A 14123-nucleotide genomic window follows, 5' to 3' on the forward strand; every position below is an offset into this window, starting at 1 on the left:
TGATTTACGTTAACATGGGCAAGGGGAGGAGACCTGGCCAGCAAGACTCAGGAGGAGCATTCCAGCAAAGAGGAGCAGCAGAGGTGGGAGAAGCACATGATGTTCAAGTGCCAGAACAGCCAGCCATGTGCACGGAAGTGCAGTGGACAAGGAAGTGACACTGGGAGAAAGCAGTGTCCAGGGCATTCGGAGTCTGGACAACCTCCAAGGACAGAGTTATCACTGCCAGAACCGGATGTCAAAGGTAAGGGCACCATTAGATTTCTATTTTTAAGAACTCACTTGACTGTACCTGTGGAGAATGGATTTTAGGGAGATAAAAGTTGGGTTAAGGAACAAACTTATTAGATTTCCCTCCTTGAGGGTGGTGTCCCTAGGCAAGGGGAAGCAAACCCCTATCCCAACGAGAGATTTGGTAATGTTCATGTAGGGGACCATCAGTGGCTTGTAGAAAAAAACTCTTAAAAGAGATTATTTAAATTTTGGATTGGAGAATCTTTTCTGACATCCACAGCGAGTTTCTTTACTTGGATAATGTAGTCATATTTGGGTTGAAGCTTTTACCCAGTCTGGCTATAAAAGCCTGCAATCACTCATATAGCCAACCATTTGCTTCCTGCAACCTCAGGGCACACATCTGTCACTAAGTAATAAGGCTTGGGTCAACACTCGGAGGCCCCTGTTGGGCCTGCTTTGCCACAGCTCATGTGGTTGTCTCCTGAAACACATCTGTAAGAGTGGCATGCAAGAAAGCACTCCAACAGCCTCTCCTCCAGCCAAATGGATGTTGGCCCAGTGTCCTTCACTGGCACCAAGAAAAGCCCACTCCCATCTGGATCAATCAGAACCCTCCTGCCTTCCCCCTGTCCTGCCTTGTGTAACAACAGTGATGACGACAGGTGCATTTCTTGGGCACCTGGTTCCTTCTTCTGCTGACCACATCCCTGACTGAAAGGGACCTCCGCTAAAGGAAGATCCACAAACCCTCCAGCTTCAGATTTAGGTTACAATACATCCCAAACATTGGACGGTGGAGAGGAGTGGATGGATAGAGACGACATTCATAGATTCCCCCGCATGCATAGATTTCTATAAATATACTGTCAGTTCTGCTACAAATTTTTTTGGAAATGTAAATATATTCCAGTGGGATTGTGATAGTAGGGAACACTCTGAATATCATGTAAATTCCCCCATTTTCTTATCTACAATTTCATCTGCAAAAGCAATAGCTAAATGCTGCCGGACTTAGCAGCCCAACTCACCTGTGTTCACTTCAAATGCCAGTCAGTTAGATACCTTGGTGTGCCAGATTTGAGCCACACCAGGAGCCATGACCTTCCCTCCTACATCAATAATCCCGTCCATTGCCTCACCGGGAGGCAGGAGCTGCGTCCTTTCCACGGGCAAACACTGTCTCCTCCAAGAGAAAGTGTCCTGTTGATCAGAGCATTTGTTTTTCTCATCCATCTGGTATGAGCAACGTGCTATCTCTTGCCCCAAGTTCCTGTCTTTGCTTCTGGTTTTTCACTGATGCAATGTTAGATTGTTTGTCTCAATCTCACTACTTCAATGAACCCTGGGGTTTGAGTACTGCCACACGGCCTTGCAATTGCTCAGAAAGCAAATCTTTAGAGCAGAACTTTCTGTGAAAACCCACAGACGCAAATTGGTCCAACCCAAATGGAAGCATTCTATACACTTATTTGGCAACTTGCTTTCTTCATTTAATACGAATTTCTTCTCAGGGTGTTGACATCACATTATGTCACTTTATAGAGAAATAAACACAGATTTATATGTTGTGTAGATCTACATATAAATATTATCTGTACAGATTTCAATGGACGCAGTACTCCTCTGTATACATGTGTTGTAGAACATGTAGGTGGTTTACATTTTTTGTTATTATTACAAATATTTCTGAAAGGACTATTTCTGTAAGAATGTGTTTGTGCATGTGGTGTGTATATTTGTCAGGTGAATTTCTACAAGTAGAATTGTTGTGTTAAAGGTATGCACACTTAATTTTTCATGAACTTTCAAATTGCTCTCTATGGAATATTTACTTATTAGCAATCACCAACCACATATTGGAGGATGAAAGTTTTTTATGCTCATGAATCATACAAATTAAAAAATGTGTGCTCTGAATAAATGGTGAACCTTAATTTTAATAATGATTGCCATAGGCTCAATGTTTATATTCCTTCAAAATTCCTACATTGAAATAGCTGCCCCAAGGTAATGGTGTTAGCAGGCAGAGTTTGGGGGAGGCAATTAGGTAATGGGAGTGGAGCCTTATTAAAAAAAAAAAAAATAGTGCCTTTATGAAGAGACACAAGAGCTCTTCACCTAATCTGCCCTGTAAGGACACAGCGAGAAGACACCATCCATGGCTCAAGAATGGTTCCCACCAGGCAGCAAATCTGCCAGCACCTACCTCCTGGACTTCCCAGCCTCCAGAACTATAGAAACAAAAGCTTATTCTTCATAAACTTCACAGTTCATAGCAGCCAGATCAGACTAAGACAACGATGTGTCAATACTAGTCTGTTAATTTAACATAATATGTTAATAATAAAGACCAGGAGTGGGAAATATGGAAACTGTACTATCCTCTTAATTTCTCTATAAATTAAGACTGTTATAATGTAGTCTATTTAAAACCTGCATGCGTATTATCTTATTTGTCGTTTACTTGCTTATAAGTCATTTATATTTAAATTTCTGTTAGTTCTTTTATGATTTTCTACTTCCAGCTTTCTCCTGTGTTATCATTTTTCCTAAGATTTTCCAAATTTCCAAATACTTTTATTTATTTTTTGCTATATGTGAAAGTTAGCAAACTCTGTCAAATTTTATAACTCTTGGGGCTTCATGACTTTCTTAGAAAAGACCACCTAACTACCATTTCATTTAGAATAACTTTATTCACAGTAAGCTTAAAATATTTATTTATTAGTAAACCAGTTGCAGCCATCTGCTTAAATGTCATGCCAAAATGCCCTAGACTGGATGGCTTAAACAACAGATAGTTCTGGAGACTGGAAACCCAAGATCAAGCTGCCTGAGGGTTGTTTTCAGGTGAGGACTCTCTCCTTGGATTGCAAACAGTCACCTTCTCACTGCCTGCTTATGTGACCTCTTCTCAGTGTGTGTGTAGAGAAAGAGGGTATCTCTTCTCATTAGGACACTAATCCTATCAAGTCATGCATTCTTATGATCTCCTTCAGCCTTCATTTCCTATCTAAAGTTAAGTTCTCCAAACACATTTGTATCAGGAATTAGGACTTCAACATGAATTGGAGGGGACACAATTTAGTTGCTAGCATCAGTCAACAAATATTTATAGGTAATAGACAAAAATGTCTTATACTCTTCTTGCTAATAAAACACAAAGATGTGGCTCCTAATCTTAGGACATGAGGCAGCATTTACAAGAGTTGTAATTTTATAATCATGTGCTTCCCCCCAGGAAAGAAAATACAGTGTAATGTCTCAACTGCAAAGGTGGCTGGGAGACTCATCTTCCTGCACCTCTCAGAACACAGAGCTGCATCTTGAAATTAAACACATCACTCAGTCCTCAACCTCTAATCAAAGGTGACTCGTGAGGTGGCCATGAAGGTGAGGATACAGCACACACAGAGGGAGTGGAAAAATGTAGCAAAGATTCTAAAAGCATCAGTGTGTAAACCAGAAACCAACCCATAGGGATCTGAGGCTTCCTGGAAGGAACATACTCCCTAAGAGTGAAAGTAACAACTTAATATATATGGAGCATTTTTTTCTAAAATACACAAAGCTTTTCTCAAATATTGATTATTGTCCCATAATCACATATAAGGTAGAAAAGTAATATGTTTGCTTGACTTTCTAAAAAATTTCAAGTAGCAATAAATACACACAGGGACTTCACTATCATAGATTCATTTAGTAAACATTTAGTAAACATTTAGTAAACATTTGCTGAGTACCTACTTTGTATAAAATAGCATTAGACCCTGTGCCTGTGTAATGTGTAGGACATAGGACCTACCTTGAAAAAAATTGAAGTCTTAGAGGCAGCAGGGAATAAGAGTTCCTTAACTTGGAAAGAGAGCCAGCCCCCTCTTTGGCAACCATGGAGGACCTCACTATTTGATGCCTGACATGTTGCCACTGAGATTCTCAGAAGTGTCCTCAGAATGTCTCTCAGAGAGTCCATTATGAACCCACTCGCCACCAACAAACTCAAGTGGGCACAAGGTCAACATTTGCATCTTGCACTGTTTTATGCTGTCTTCTTTCATAGTTTGATCTGCAAATGGAGTCTGAAAACTCCAGTCACATCCCTTGGATCCTGCAGTTTATTCTCCATTGGATTCTCCATGGAATTTAGGAATAAAATGGCAGACTGGTAGCTAAATTAAAGACAAAGGACATATTTTACCTGACTATTGGAGCCTAATTTCAATATTTGACAGTAAGTATTCAGAAAGGACTTTTAAAAAACACTCATAAAGCAAACAAACAAAATTCATTGGGTATGGAAAATGCACACACACAACTCTACTTGTAAAATCAAATGTTTACCACATTACGGTTTTTCAGGAAAAGGTAAGTGTAACAAAACCTCAAGTGACACTATTTAAAGCAACAGAAACAAACTGAATAATGTGAGATTGTATAGCTATAAATAATCTTTGCTATCATATAAAACTGTATCTTATATCCCACATGTTGAGAGTGCCTCATGCTAGATGGTACATACTGGTATTGGATAAAGATAAGGATTCTATAGAGAAGTGAAAAAAGACTCACTAGGCTCCAGAAGTGGCTTTTCATGGAGAACTCACCAATGGTAACATTTTCCTTCTTTTCCTTTTTTTGACTGCCCTGGGGAATGACTATGGAAAACAATTTATTTGAGGGTTTTCATTGGCACAGGGGGCTACAATTTGGTAAGGATGTTGACTATCCTTATCACTATTATTATACAGCTCGCTTTATTGTGATTATGGTATTTTACACATTCAGTTCTATGTTATGCACTTTTTAGAGCTTATTTCAAATAATTTTCTTAACAGTTCAGACAGGTTAATCTTCTTGTTCCCATTTTATATTGAAGAATTGAGATTCCTAGGGATTCAGGAAGTTCTCTGGGGGGTGACTGAGTTAGGCAGGATTCAAAGCCATATCTGCTTGATATGGGTCCCCCTCATCCTTTGCCACCCTAAATGTAATCTTCTTTGCAATCCTATTGTAGATGTAGAAGATGGAAGGGGAGCTTAAATCTGTATAAGGGGTCAGCAAGATTTTATTTTTGTAAACAACCATAGAGTAAATTCTGAGCTTTATGGAGCCAAAGAGTTACAGCTATTCGATGCTACAATTGTGGCACAAAAGCAGTTTGAGACAATATGAAAGTGAATGAGGATGGATGTGTTCCAATAAAACTATTTATAAAAATGGATACTTGGCCCTCAGGCCATGGTTAGTCCACTGCAGTCTGTAAGAACAAGGAATGGAAGAGACAATTGCAGAGGCTGAAAGAGTATGTCAAGCAAAGGGTAAAGACCCCATCATTAATCTCAGACACTTGAAAATCTAACAAGAAATGTGAGGCGATGTCATTTTTAAAAGATTAAAGAGAGAAAACATGGAAAAGTGTAAAAAGCAGGTATTAGCCAAAATAATAAAAAAGTTCAATGCCAAGTTTTAGAGATAGATAATGGGGTGAACAGGAAAAGGGAAAAGAACATACGCTTTTTAACTTCGATGTCTGAAATTTACAGCATACAAAGAATAAAGGGAGAAGAAGCATCATGTAGCTACAGATAAATAGGCAAAGCCATTTGTGTGCAATAAAGAAAGCACAAACACATACACCATAAGTGAAATTTCATGCCCTACAACTATAGAGTGCCTATTAAAATAATGTCATCTGCCCACACTAACCAACTGACTAAGCCAGATTATCAATTACCCTATGAAAGTTTTCATTTGAAATGTCCAGTGGATTAATGCAATAATCAAATGCATTTCCCCAGTCTGTTCTGTGCTCTTCTATCTCTGTTCCAATTTCAGCTCTGAATTGTAAAACAGGACATGGTTTTACCCAGAGCCTCACTCCCTCTACATCTCCCCATGTTCTCTGCAGTCCTCTAAACCATGAACTGGAGGCCTAGGGAATCCACTGACAAAAAAAAAAAAAGAGATGAGCCTCAGCACCATTTTTGCAAAGTAATTTTCCAATGGAAATTGGATGCAGTTGTATGGTGAGGTTTAACTTCCTTTGCTTGAAGTCTAGGACTTAGCAGTCTCCAAATCCTTGGCTCCTATGCAATGCAAACACATTTTCTGGTGCCCAGGTTTGCTTGCAGTGAAGAATTTTTGCTTATAGGAATACTAAACATCAGAGCTGCAAAGTGGTGCAGAGCTATTGGGGCATCAAATGATCCCCATCCCCAGCACAAAGAGGACAGGTGAGACTCAGACCAATGAAGTCAGACCAAATGGGTGATAAAAAGAGCTGTACAGAAAAGGAGATACCATTAATTGAGCTCAACAGTCAATGAGGCAGAAATGGTCTACCTCCCGGGATTTGCTGTTATCTCCTCTGGTACTCGGACCCATCCTGGACACCCTCACCTTGGCCCTGAGTTTTACCTGAGACCTTCACCTCTGTTCTGTTTGTTCTTTTATCACATTACCTTGCTCAGTCAAGTTTTACCTTAGACTTCCCTTTCTCCTTATAGAGATCTGCATCTATTTGCATCAATGTTGAGCTTCCAGAAATTGCCCCAGCGTTGCAGTCTCCATTTCTCTGTCTAGGAACCACAATGATGACTCTGACTTAGCTCAGATCCTTCAGACAAGACAATGAATCCAGAGTGCACTGCCCATAGTGATAGCCAATGCCAACAGGTGGTTTTTAAGTATTGGGAATATGCTGATCTGAACTAAGGTATGCTGTAGGTGTAAACTACATATCAGATTCACTCAGACACAGTGCAAAAGTAGAATGCAAAGAAATGTTCATACCTCCTGCATAATTTCATATTGATTATAAGCTGAAAAAAGAATATTTAGGATATGCTGGTTGAAATGAAATGTTAATATGAGTATCACCTATTTTTCTTTGGCTTTTTAAATGTGGTTCTTAGAAAACTTAAAATCACACATGTGACTCATACTATTTCTATTAGAATAACCATGATCTCAAGCCATAAAATAAACAGTGGACAAAGACAGTAAGCTCTGAGGCACAAAGTCATTGTACTATCCCAAGAGAATGTTCTGGAAGAGAATTTTTTCCTGTCAAGCAAGGAGAATTCACAAATTATGAGCAAAATTGCCTTCTTTTCTGTCCCTGATAAAAACCAAATTCTTTTTAAAGTCAGTTGCTTAGTATCTGGGGTCACTATCTGGGGAGTCTAGATTTGGTCCCTCCTGACCTTGAGTAGAATATTTTTCCTTCTTAAAATCATCCCTGCTCTAGATTGTGAAAGTTGTGAAGGAAAGGCTTTGTGAGACTTACCCTAAGTTCTCAGCTCATAAAACAGTGCCTGGCACTCAGGACTTCCGAATAAATATTTGTGAAATATGTTAAATGAATTGAAGCTGGCTGCTACTGAATGTTAGTAATACCTTGCTTATAGTGCCAGATTAGACCACGATCATAATTTTTATACTTTAAAAAGTACAAAGAAAAATGTTACTGCCACCGCTGAACTAAAAAAATAAAATAAAATAAAAAGCCAACCTGGTAATTCTCACGATGGGGTAAGAACAAAACGGTCCTTTCCAAAGAAGATAGCTTTCCCATGGGGCACTGGTCTTGTTACCTCAAGGGTTGCTTGAGAGGCCTCTGGTATGACAGGTAAAGAGGATAAGAGCCAGCATTGGAATTAATTCAACCAAGGAGTAGTAGGATCTTTCTTACTACTCGTGTGCTCATCCCAGTCAGAGAGGGCTTCAGGAACAGTCTGGTCAGCTGCGCAGGGGGCCCATGTTCAGAGGCCCTGAGCTTGGTTTCATGACCTGCTATCACTGCCTTGAAATGCTCAATAATCTTGCCTTTGAATTTGTGTTTTATAAACAAAGCCAAATGGGACAATGTGCAGAAGAGATGAGCATCATAGACGTATCCACCATTCCTCACTCCTCCCCACCTGGCATTCCCAATGCCACGTTCTGGTGGATCCATGAGTGGAATCAGAGATGCATGTGAACACAAGGCAACCATGGTACATCCATAAGTGAGTAAGCAGAGATGATGACAGCCTCCGAGACCTTCCTCTCAGTTCAAAACAGAATTTGCTTCTGATATGGAAAGAAAGCAAAGGTGTTCTAAGAAACACAAATGGTCAAGGAACTTTATCAGGTCCTCCCTTGGTCATATGGGTTCCCTGTGTCCGTCAACCATTTACACTAAAAATGATGGCATGGAAGAAAAGGGAAAGTCAGGGCAACTGAATTTCTTCTTCTCTTAATCCTTTTGACTCCTTGATAAACTAAAAGTAGGGTGTTGGTAGAATGTGCACAGAACAAGAACCCAAATGAAAACTGGGGTTGGTCCTGTGCAGTATTTCCACTCCAGTGTCCTTCAGGAACACCCCTATCTCTTGACAACTGGAACTTATTACTCATTGCAATGAAGGAGGAGATGGGACCATCAGAATCGTGGGGACTATCAGCAAGAGGACATAAGGGCATTAAAGGACTAGGGTTTTGGTTGGGTGATCTTTGGAGAGATTCTAAGGAAATAGAGGTTTTTCCCCAAATTGGATATCATCATCAGAAAATGAAGACAATTCTCTGAGTGGGTCTCTCAATAAATCTTAGCTATAGGAAAGGCAGATAGGAGCCAAGATAAAGATGTAATTGGTAATGACATAGCAGTCGCTCACTGAGTAAGAGGAGGGACATATGGTATTTTGGGGACTGCTCAGTGAGCTGGTCTCAGTGGTTGTTCTATGAGATTATGTTCAAATAGAGCACATGGCTTAGCTGGGGCAGATCAGTTTGAAAAAACACGGAAAGCAAGCTGTGACCATTGAATCCAATTCTGAAACATCAGAGGCTGCCATTCTTTCTCACACTGCTCTACTAAGGAAAAAAAAAATGCACATAAATGTATAAGCTATGTAATACAAATTATGTAACTTCAGTGGTTCTGCATGAGTTAAATGCACTGATTTTGCATTTAAAACTAGCATTGCACAGTACAAAGAGACATGCAGAAATTCATGCTAATCATTTACATCAATAAATTTCAGTCCCATTCATGACCCCATTTTCTGCTTTTTGAGCAAGGTGGCTCTGTATTTTCATTTTGTGCTAGGTCACACATATTATGTAGCTGCCTCTCTTCCTGGTTCTTTAACCCTGGGCAGTGCCCTAAAGAGAAAATTTCAAATCTCCTTTTCTTTTGTCCTTCAGAGATCACTAAATGCGACATGTTCTCCAAGTCAGCAAATGCCACTGGAATTCAACTCCTTGTGGATTCTTGACAGGTAAACACACTTTGGGAAGAGAAGACTGAGTCTCCAGTTGTTTTTCTGGATCCTGTTCCTTTTTATGGGGCAGAAGTGGGAAAGGTAGAAAAGGGTGCAGACATTTCCCTACCAAGTGTTGATAGCCTTTGTTCCTGGACTTCCTTCCGTGAGAATTCCCTCATGTTACTGTGGTTTTTCTGGGGGTTGGTGTGTGTATTTTTTGCCCTCTCTTTCCTGAGCCAAAGACATCCAATTGTCCATTCACTCTTCTGATCAATTTCTTGTTTACACTCAATTTTCCTGTCTTTATCTCAACTTGCCCTAAAAGTCCCTGAGCAGCAACTTCAGCTCACAGTTATCTTTGATAGAAATTTATACTGAATCTGTTTCCTAGGAAGCTCTTTCCCTATCCTATACACAGAACATAGCTTTACAAAATAATTTAGAGAAAGATGTTTAAACAGAGATTTAAAGCGACTTCATGCTAAACCAGATGAGACCCAAACAGACAAACTGCATTAGAAAGATTCACAACGTTTTGCAAGCTCTCCTTTTTTCCCTTTCATTCTCAAAAGAACCATCTGCTACTCTGAATCTAGGTATTGAAAGGCCTTTGGTCTGAGGCACAAAGTGTCAGTGGAGGATTAGGTGCGACCTTGCCCAATTTTGTGGTCCCATGCCTGCAAATAGTGCTAGCCCACACTCGTGGGTCAACACAATTGCATGCTGAACAAGGGACTCTAAATAAAAAGACAGCAACCTATTTGGTGAAGTGAACAAAGGAGGAAATAATGGCGCCCATCATCCCCGCCCCTCAACCTCCAGCCCCCTTCTCAGGGTGAGATTCTCTCACCATCTGGACACCCTCTCTGGGTGGATGTGCCTGGTAATGGATGTGGTCTTGGTGACTCTTCTTGACCTCCACTATTGAAAATGGGAACCACAGGTTTCCTTGGATCTCAATCAGTGAGTGTGCGCCAGTTTCCTCTGCCACCAAGGATAAGTCCTCATATAAAATGCCCTGCCCTTCCCTTATTTCTCAGCCCTTTACTAGTTACTGGTCATTAAGAGATGACCAAGCCATAGAGTCACTAGGCCATATAGCTCTCATGTGTCATTTCTTAAGCCCCAACTTTCCTCTAGTTCAACCAAACATTAAAACCTGTGCATTAGGCCTTAGGAGTTCAGCTACCTCACCTGTCATTGTTTAGTAAGAGTAGAAGTTACAACATCTGTTAAAAGACAGTTAAGTGACTGTGTGGGGTGTAAAAACTAACCCAATGTCTCCTGAGTAATTCTTATAGTAACATTTTGAATTTGAGTGCTTATAAAGTGCTCTGTGGATGTAGTATTTTATTTAATCCTCACAAATATATGAGATAAGCACTATTACTGTAAGTTTTACAGATAAAGAAGCAGGTTTAGAAAAATTAAGTACCTAACCAAGGAAAATTAGCTAGTGAGTAGTGACACCAGGATTTAAGTCCAGGGTACCCAGCTCCAGTGAATTCTTTTTTAAGAATTATGGCATTATTCATGTACACCTAGACATTTATTCCATATTCCAAAACTTGTTCATTTCAAAATTACAGAGCATATTGATTGTTCTAGAAACTTTGGTTACTCCTTAGAATTTTGATTGTTTACAATCAACCTCAAAGCTCTGTGATGGATACTAATGTGTCATTTTGCTGAGGCATGATTTAACTCTTGATGGCCAGAAGGTTGTTGTGGAGGAAATTGTAAAGATAAAAATAAACAAGAAAATGCCCTAGCTGAGGATACAGTTGAGAAGGATGTGAAGTCCTTCAACTTCAGTCTTAAAATGAAAGACATCTACAAATAAGTACAAGAGCCTCCCGTGCTGGTCTAGAAGCTTAGAGACAGGAGCGGAAGGTAACAAGGTACTTCCCCTCCCACTTCCTCCCTGACTAGAGACCACATAATAAGCACGCAAGGCTTTCTCATGTTTAGAAGCTCCAAAGTTCACTCAGCACGAATTTCCATCTCTGCCTGAGGACTTGTCCTCAGAGGCAAGTGGGATTTTGACAGCCCCTGTCATCTTTCGGTTCTGCAGAAATGTCAATAACATGGACTCTGCCCAGAGGGACACTCTCGGGTTTGTCCTCAAGATAGCAAGGAGCCATCCAGGTGGGTGGAAGGAGCCCTAGTGTGTCACACCCAACTGGACAGAAAAAGGAGAAAAGCAACGTGGCTTGGAAATGGAAATGTGGCCTGTGTCAGTTTGTCCTTCATCAGCCTGGCTGTGCTTCCAAAGAGGGATGGGACCTTTGTTTTCATTACCTGAGTGAGATAGAATTCTTGAGAGAGACAGAGATGGAGAGGAAGAGATAGAAGGAGAGATCAGGAGAAAATCAATCTTAGAAATAGTTATGTGGTAGCTGGGCATGGTGGTATATGCTTGTAATCCCAGAAACTCAGGAGGCTGAGGCAGGAGGATCGTGAGTTCAAAGCCAGCCTCAGCAACCTAGACGCTAAGCAACTCAGTGAGAACCTGTCTCTAAATAAAATGCCAAAAAAGGGCTGAGGATGTGGCTCAGTGATTAAGTGCCTTTAAGTTCAATCCCTGGTACCAGAAAAAAAAAAGAAAAGAAAAGAAAGAAAGAAAGAAAGAAAAGAAAAGAAATAACTATGTTCTATGTGACAAAAATAAATAAATGAAAGACAAAATAAATAAATAAAAGAAGATGTAGATTTTGGCACTAGATATACCACAGACCAGTGTGTGATCTGGGCCAATTGACTTTTCACATCTCTGATCCTGTTTTCCCACTTGTAAAATGAGGAAGTCAGAGAATTCCCTGGTTCTTTTCCAGTTTTTCCCCTCCCATCTGCGTTTCAAGGAAACAGCCACATAACTGGTCCCAGCATACGTCTTCCAAAGTAATTCCTAATTTGGACTCACGCACGCATGATCTGTTTGCTAATCAATCATCCATCTGAAAAGTACATTGAAAAGTCTCCGTTTCCCCTTCAGGCATGATACTAAACCCTGAGAGACAGAGAAGAAAATAGGCACTGTCCTCAAGGGGCTTGCTGTCCACAGAGGCCAGGGTACTCCTGGACAATCTCTCGGGCCTGTTCCACTCTGGCATTCTGGACTCTAACTGGACACATTTTGAATTCAGTGTTTTGTGTAACTAAGGTTGGTCATGAAGGCAGTCATCTGTCTGCCAGAGGCTCTCTTCCAAAATGCCACCACTGCGATGACAACATCTGTCATCTTGCCAGATGGAAGATCCTACAACACCAGCTGTTGTCAGAGGCCTTTAAGCACCAGTTAGAGGAAGGCTGGCAGAGTGACCAGCTCGGGTGTTAGTTACCAGTGGCCTTTTTCTTCAAAGACCTGTTTAGATTTGAAGATAGATGACAAAAACTGAGAGTTTTATCATGATCCACCACACTTCGTCTGTATACTCAGAATTATAGCATCTCTGAGTTTGGTCAAAGGAAGGCCTGCTGGTCACACTGAGGACATGGACACAGGGGTCTGACTCCCACTGTACTACTGGATTGCCCTGGGGTCAGGTATCCCCTCACACTCTTACTACCTTTTATCTACACAACAAGTAACTGACTAGGGCCAGTGGAGGAGTGGCTGTGTCAATGTAACTGTCACTAGTAAAATCAGCCCTACCCCTGCGGCCCTATCTGAGCCTGGTGCTCTATCAGAACAGAGCAAGTCGCGTCACTGTCAAGGGCAAACGGGCGGGTAGTAGCAGGGTCTCCCTAACTTCTTAGGCTTTGCGATCCAGGACAATCACCACCGCCCCCCACCACACACAGAAAGCACTACCCATGGGTTCTCATTACAACAAAACCCTTCAGGATAACCTCGGTGACAGCACTCCTCTCTGCTCCTTTCTGTGACACTATGGAGAAGGGGTTTGGCCTGGCGGGCAAGGCCTCCCACTCTGAGGTCAGGCAGGACTCAGGGTCTCCCAGCTCTGCAGCCACTCCTGTGTCTGACCCCTGAGCCTTGGTTTCCTCATCCCCCAGTGAACCTAGTGAGTGTGCTAGCCCAGAGGGCTGGGTGAGAGTGAGCTGTCAATGTCACGGATTCCAGGGTCTGCCACGGAGCTCAGAGTGGGGGTCCCTCTCCAGGCAGTTGCTCCTGTCCTCTGCACTCAGCCTGCCCTAGCTGGGAATGGCTTCCTTTTGTTCCTGGTGATTATTTATTTTTCAATTAACAAAAGCAAGTTTTCTCTGAAATTTGCCTTAGGGCCCTTCATTCAATCTTATTTTTGGAGGGAAGACACCAAAGTTTTTTTGTATTTATTTGCAAAGGAAACCACAATAATTTAAATTAAACTGATATATAAACGGCACACATCATCAAATCCAGAAAAAAAAATAACACTTTTGCATTAACTTTTACTTATTAAAAGAATATGTCGGGCTGGGGAGATAGCTCAGTCGGTAGAGTGCTTGCCTTGCAAACACAAAGCCCTGGGTTCGATCCCCAGCACTGCAAAATAAAATAAAATAAAATAAAAAGAATATGTCAAGCTGAGCATAGTTGACCCAGGCCTGTAATCTCTTACTCAAGAGGTTGAGGCAGGAGGACCACAAGTTCAAGATCAGCCCAGGCAACTCAGGAAGACCCTGCCCTAAAAT

This window comes from Sciurus carolinensis, chromosome 12, assembly GCF_902686445.1.
Source record: "Sciurus carolinensis chromosome 12, mSciCar1.2, whole genome shotgun sequence".
NCBI classification, from domain to species: domain Eukaryota; kingdom Metazoa; phylum Chordata; class Mammalia; order Rodentia; family Sciuridae; genus Sciurus; species Sciurus carolinensis.